The sequence below is a fragment of the Gossypium arboreum genome, chromosome 9 (assembly GCF_025698485.1).
Source record: "Gossypium arboreum isolate Shixiya-1 chromosome 9, ASM2569848v2, whole genome shotgun sequence".
NCBI lineage: Eukaryota > Viridiplantae > Streptophyta > Magnoliopsida > Malvales > Malvaceae > Gossypium > Gossypium arboreum.
Genome location: NC_069078.1, coordinates 49,840,776 through 49,847,609, shown reverse-complemented (window position 1 = coordinate 49,847,609; position 6,834 = coordinate 49,840,776). Strand labels below are relative to the sequence as shown.

At 35.4% G+C, this 6,834-nt stretch overlaps 1 non-coding gene across 1 annotated transcript; it reads left to right on the top strand.

Annotated features, from left to right (window-relative positions):
• The first annotated feature begins 952 nt into the window (after positions 1-952).
• On the top strand, positions 953-1,059 carry LOC128281155 (small nucleolar RNA R71). Its single transcript, XR_008271367.1, has one exon. It is a non-coding gene; the product is annotated as a small nucleolar RNA R71 (small nucleolar RNA).
• Positions 1,060-6,834: the final 5,775 nt, after the last annotated feature.

Genomic DNA, 6,834 nt, shown 5'->3' with positions numbered 1-6,834 from the left:
TGTGTAAATTTTTTTAAGAGCTTAAGAATTTACCATATTACTCGTTTATGTGGTCTCTCTTCAACGCGTTAGATATGACACTCGAGGTGTGTATTCATTAACAATTGAGTTTTTCTCTTTCTTTCCTTCCTCAACCTTTTTATTGTTCACCACATCTTCTTACCTCAGTTCTTGTTCAGGTTCAACTATCCCTTCAACATCCCGAACAGTAATTGCGTAAGTTGCTCCCTTGGGTTAGTTTCAGTATTGCTAGGCAAGCTACCTTATGGTCATTCTGAAACTAATTTAGAAAGCTTTCCTATTTGTTTTTTGAGTCCTTAAATTGATTCTTACTGATTTTTCGGTGTTGCCTCAGTGTTTTGAAAATGATTTTTTGACACCGAGATAAATTTTGCCAACATCTGCTCAAGGTTCGACTTCTTCTCTTACTGATAATGTTGTTGAAAGCCTGGATGGGGTTGTGCTATTTGATTTCCTTGACCACCCCAAGAAAAATTGGGATGATTCCTCCAACCTGCATTATAGTTATTACTATAAAGGTTGTTTTGAGGTCTAAAATTATTCATTCCACCCCATATAATTGATTTGTTCATTCTCTGTGCTAGGACCAAAGGGTAAACATTCTAGATTATTCATTCCACCTCTATTTGTATTGCATTGCATCACTGGATTCACCTGCGTAGATAAATATAAACCATCAGTTTTCTTATTTAGTGCTTCTATTTGGTTTGATAACATGGTGACGACATCTAGATTAAAAACACCGACTGCTTTCATTGGTTTCATCCTCATGACTTGCTATTGATAATTATTTAGTTCCATCTCCTCTATAAACTCATAAGTTGCCTCGAGTGTTTTATTGTTCAATGTTCCACCAGCTGATGCATTAATTAATTGCCTAGTTGAGGGGTTCAAACCATTGTAGAAGGTTTGAACTTGTAACCACAGGGGTAATCCATGATGAGGGCACATTCTTAATAAGTCATAATATCTCTCCCATGCATCATATAATGTCTCTAAATTGATTTTGGAAAAGGAAGAAATGTCATTCCTCAACTTAGCTATTGTAGTCGGTGGGAAGTACTTTAGAAGAAACTTATCGATCATTTGAGCCCATGTAGTGATGGAAACTCATGGTAAAGTGTTTAACCATTGTTTTGCTTTGTTCTTCCATGAGAATGGGAATAACCATAAGCGAGTGGCGTTATCAGTGGCGCCATTAATCTTGAAAGTGTTTCAAATCTCTAAGAAATTGGTCAAATGAGTATTGGGATCTTTATTTTGCAAACCATCAAACTGGACATACTATTGTACCATCTGAATAGTGTTCGGCTTCAGTTGAAAATTATTTGCGGTAATTGTAGGTCTTACAATACTTGATTTAACCCCAATTAGAGTTAACTTGGCAAAATAGTACATAGTATGAGGAACAAGGTTTGTAGGAGGTAGTTGAATATTCTAATTATCACCAATCTCCTTAGTAATATTGTTGTTCTCTTGTTCGTCTACTATATTCTGTCGACTCTACCTTACTTCTTTAACCTCTCTATGATTTTTGCGAAGAATACTTTCAATTTCACTGTCGAAAAATAATAGTCTCGACGAGTTTCCTCTAGTCATAAACAAAAAGAATCTGCCAGAAGCAAACAAAAGACAAATTAAAATTTAAAAGATTAATGAAAACAAAAAAATAGAAATGGCTAAATTAATAGAAATAAAGTGTTCTTAATATTTCAGTCCCCGGCAACGGCGCCAAAAACTTGATGTGTATCCACGTTACTAACTAAAAATACGACAAAGGTAAGTGCACTTATCGATAGATAGTATAGCTACGGTAAGGAAAGATATCATATCCACGAGGTCTAAAAGTACTAGTAATTAACATTTTTCTATTATTTAGTCGACAAATTGGAGTGATTGGTTTAAACTAAAATTACTAAATTAATTTAACTAAAGAACTCAACAGAGAATAAATTAGGAAAATAATTGAATAATAACCAATGAGAGAAACAATACCCAGGAAAGAATCCACCTAGACTTCATTTATTATTATGAATCTGAATTAAATTGATTTGGTGTCAAATTGAGGCATATTGTATTAGTTGATTTTGGAAATGATTATATGCAATATTTGGTATGTTTTTGGATTGGTTTTGTGTAGGGTTAAGTGTGCATTTAAGCATCATTTGGGTAACTTGATAACTTAGCATGAAATAAGTACCAAAAATGCATATTTTTTACATTTTTTCTATAAGGTATCGATACCTTAAAAAAGGGTATCGGTACATCAACAAAACTTTCTTAATTTTCAAAATATCAAACCTAAAAATGGTATCAATGAAGAGATAAGGTATCGATATTTTGAATAGGGTATCAATACTTTATGTTTGGTATTGATACATTCATTTTAATTCAAATTATTTTGAAACATCAAAGTCCAAAATAGTATCGGTACCTTTATGGGGTATCAATACCTATTCTGAAAACTTTAAAACATTGTAATTTGGTCTTGTTTCATGCTCTGGTCTATAAAAGAGCTAATGTAAGCTTGATTTAGGCTCGGATTTAATTGTATACCTTAATATGATTGTTTTTAAGACATGATGGATTGTTTGTTTGATTTATTTATTTACTGTGTATTTGACAGTAGTTGCTCTGGTAATGACTTAGCATCCTGTAACTCAGACCCGGTGATCATGTCAGGTGAGGGGTGTTATGGTGGGTATATGCAAAGAAAGATAGATTTCCTAACAAGAAAGATATTCGCTTTAAAGAAAGGTTGGTAGCTAAAGAATATGCTTAGAAGGAGGGAACTGACGACAATGAAGTATTTTCCTTGTGAAGCATTCCTCCATTAGAATTTTGTTTGCTTTGGTAGCACAGTTGAATTTGAATCTAGCTCAACTTGATATCAAGATGACTTTCCTGCATGATGATTTAGAAGAGGAAATTTATATGACTTAGCTAGAACGACAAAAAGTTACTGGTGGAGAAAATTGGGTTTATAAGCTAAAAAAATTGTTGTATGGGTTGAAGCAATCCCCGAAGTACTAGTACAAGCGAGCTGATAGCTTTATGAATATGCAAAAGTACACTAAAAGAAAATATGACCCTTTGTTTATATTTACAAAAGCAACAAGATGGATTTCATATACATTCTCCTGTATGTTGATGATATGTTGATCACTTCAAAAAGTAAAAAAGAAATAGGTGAATTGAAGGCTCAGCTAAATCAAGAGTTTGAGATAAAAGATCTAAGTGAGGCCAAGAAAATTATCGACATGGAGATACATAGAGACAGATAGAGAGGAAAACTTTGTTTGACTCAGAAACAATATTTAATAAAAATATTATCATGTTTTGTTTTGAATGAAAATATGAAACATGTAAGTACCCCATTTACTTCTCATTTGAAACTTAGTACTCAATTATCTCCTAAGAGTGATAAAGAATGAGAATATATGGCAAAGGTTATATACGCTAATACAGTTGGGAGCTTGATGTATGCGATGGTATGTACTTAGCCAGACATTTCTCAAGCAGTTGAAGTTGTAAGAAGGTATATGCACAATCCTAATAAAGGACATTAGCAAGCTGTGAAATGGATTCTGCAATATATTCTGAAAATTGTAGATATTGGTTTGATGTTTGAGCAAGATATAATGTTTGGTTAGTATTTATCAAATATGCTAATTCTAAATATGTAACGCCCTAAAACCCGGCTCAGAAGTTTAGACCAAATCTCGTAGGTCACATTGATAACCGAAATGACCTGAAAACATTTTTAGTTTAACAAATCGCGTTACAAAAATGTATTTAAGTCACGTAAAAATGCTCAGAAATAAAATCCCAAAATTCCCAAAACATTTAGTCTAATTAACACTTACGTGCATAGAACACAAGAATTCGTACCACAGTTTTTAATTTAGTCCTTACAGTCCAAAACCATTTATTTAAAACTCCGAATTTAAGAAAATACTTTAATAGCTTGTTTAAAACATAACGCTTCTGAGACCTCTGCGTACCGAGTCTAGCTACAGAAATTGAGAATGTACCTGAAAGGGGAAACAGTAAGGGGGAGAGCTATACGAGCTCAGTGTGAGTTCAAGATATAATCAATAACAAAATTACAGACCAGAATTCCATATAACAATATAACAGTGAAACGTACTTAAGTAAAACACTTATCATCACACACAGTGCTTACCAAATGTCATTACACACAAGAACAATCATAAATGATAAGTCAAACAGACAGAATGTAGATAAACAAACTTATACCCAAGCACTTAAACAAATGTTTATGAATGTAATCAAGTAGTGAAAACCCACCCATCCAGCCAAAACACCTCTCCGCCCCCCGATCACACCCTAATAGAGCTATTTAAGTTCATTCAACCAAACACACCACATAGGACCTCAAAAGGCTCATCCAACCTTACACACCATGTATGTGGACTAAGCTACTCAGATAATAATACGTAGCAAAGCTGACGTATCTGCAGTACAGTGCATTGCGGTAAACCACTGTACAACATATTGCAGTTGAAACTGCCAAATCAAATAATAGTACGTAGCAAAGCTGACATACATGGGGTACAGTGTGATAAACCACTGTGCCGATAAGTTGTAGTTAAATTGCCAGATCAGATCAGAATTAGTCTTCCTTCTCTTCACAACCAAACCCCAAATAATTTTATGCAAAAGTATGTATGTAGATAGGCATACAGAACCAAAAGACAAAATTTCCAGACAGTTATTTGGACATAGAAACTCACATCTAGACAATCAATCACAGAATTCTCATGCAGCCACAGAATACGCATCACATACAAACTCCCACACACCAATCAAATAGATTTAGAAATGCGTACACACACTATCCTAGATTCTGAAACAATTTCATAATAACATCGAATAACCCTCAATGAGTTGCTTAAATAAAGTTGTAACAATGAAAACACACAAGTCAAAGCCGAAACAAAGTCCCGACCACCCTTACTGAGACTTAGCTAAGAGTCAGAACCTACAGAAACACAATCAAGCCTGAAATTGACACAGATAAAAAATCAGCGAGAAAGGGCCCTACGGCTATGTGCCCCGGTCGTGTAAGGGGTCAACATGCCTATGTGGAGGGGCACACGCCCTTATGGAAGGAGGATCACGCCCGTGTGGATAGAGGCACACGCTCGTGTGACCTAGAGACATTGCCATGTGATCCGGCTGTGTAATTTTCTGTCCGTTTGTGCTAAAATAGGGTACAGGGCAGACAAGCTCGTGTGAGGGTCTCACACGCCCGTGTGCCTACCAAACATGGCCGTGTGTCCAAAATACACGCCAGTTTGAGATCCTTAAATCCTCAAATTATCCACATGGCCGTGTTGTACCAAATCACTAAATCTCTAATTCCCAATCATACAAGCCCGTGTGCCCAAGGGACACAACCGTGTGAAAATCGACTATTTTCCCCAAATTAGCCACATGGTCGTGTGGCACCCAATTTAGCTCGAGAACCCTAAATTCCAATTGCACACATCCATATGAACCGTTCGTGTGGGGGCACACAGTCGTGTGGCCACCCGTGTGGTCACGAAACCATTCTAAAATAGGTTACAAATTGTGAATTTGCTACCGAAACAGTTCCCGAACCCTTGGTAACTTAGCAAGATACCAAAATATGCCAAAATCATACAATTCAATACTAAATTGCATAATTTTAAAACATACAGTTTTTGCCGAATTCCACAGAAAAATCGGCAATTCAACATCGAAACTTAACGATTTAGAATACCCCCATAACTACTGAATTTCACATATCTAATTCATAGCTTCATTAATGAAAATGAAATGTTCGAATCCCACACCTAAATTCGCGATTCCAAACACCAACGAAGACCAGAACGCCTCCCCAACACGATTTCTCCTCCCTCGAATCCTTGAATTACCCAAACACCAAAAAAAAATGGAAAGGAAAAAGTCGAAGGGAAGACAAAAGTGCAAAGGGAAGGGGAGTACAACAGACGTCAGTTTGTTTTTTTTTAAAGAAGGAGAAACCAATTTTCCTAAAAAAATAAAAATAAAAACAATTAACATCCCCCTAAGTCAAGGCATGATTTCTTACTAACTCAACTACCCACTCTTTCATCCACTTATACAAACTTCTAAACCCATTCGAACTCTCTTTCAGACAGCTATGACAAAAATAAACATCCATGCTCGCACTAGGATTCCAACACAAGACCCCAAGCTAAACTAACACACAACTAAACACAAAACCAGTAGGCCCATTCTGACACTAGAATGCGGAACCAAATACAATTGTTCATTCGAGCCACTGACCCTCACTACAAATCACAAAACTTCTAACCCCAAAATCCAGGGCGTTACAAATTATGCTGGTGATTTGGATAAATTTCTATCTACTACTGGGCATATGTTTATTCTTTCTAAAGCCCTAATAAGTCTAAAGTCTACATTCTATAGTAGCTTTACCAATGATAGACGCAAAATATATGACAAATTTAAAATCTTTTAAAAGGGTTGTTTGGCTTAATGGATTGATGGAAGACTAGGGAGTTGTTCAAAATCACATTAACCTTTATTATGATAATTAGAACGCTATTAATTTAGTTAAAAATCAAGTTTACCATTCAAAAACTAAGCAAATTGATGTGAGGTATCACTTTGTGCGATAAATCTTTAATGAAGGGAAGATTCTACTTCAGAAGATTGCAACTAAAAATCCTACATATATGTTAACCATGGTGGTGGCAACAATAAAATTCAATCATTGTTTGAACTTGATTAACATCTTGCAATTTTGAACACCTTCAA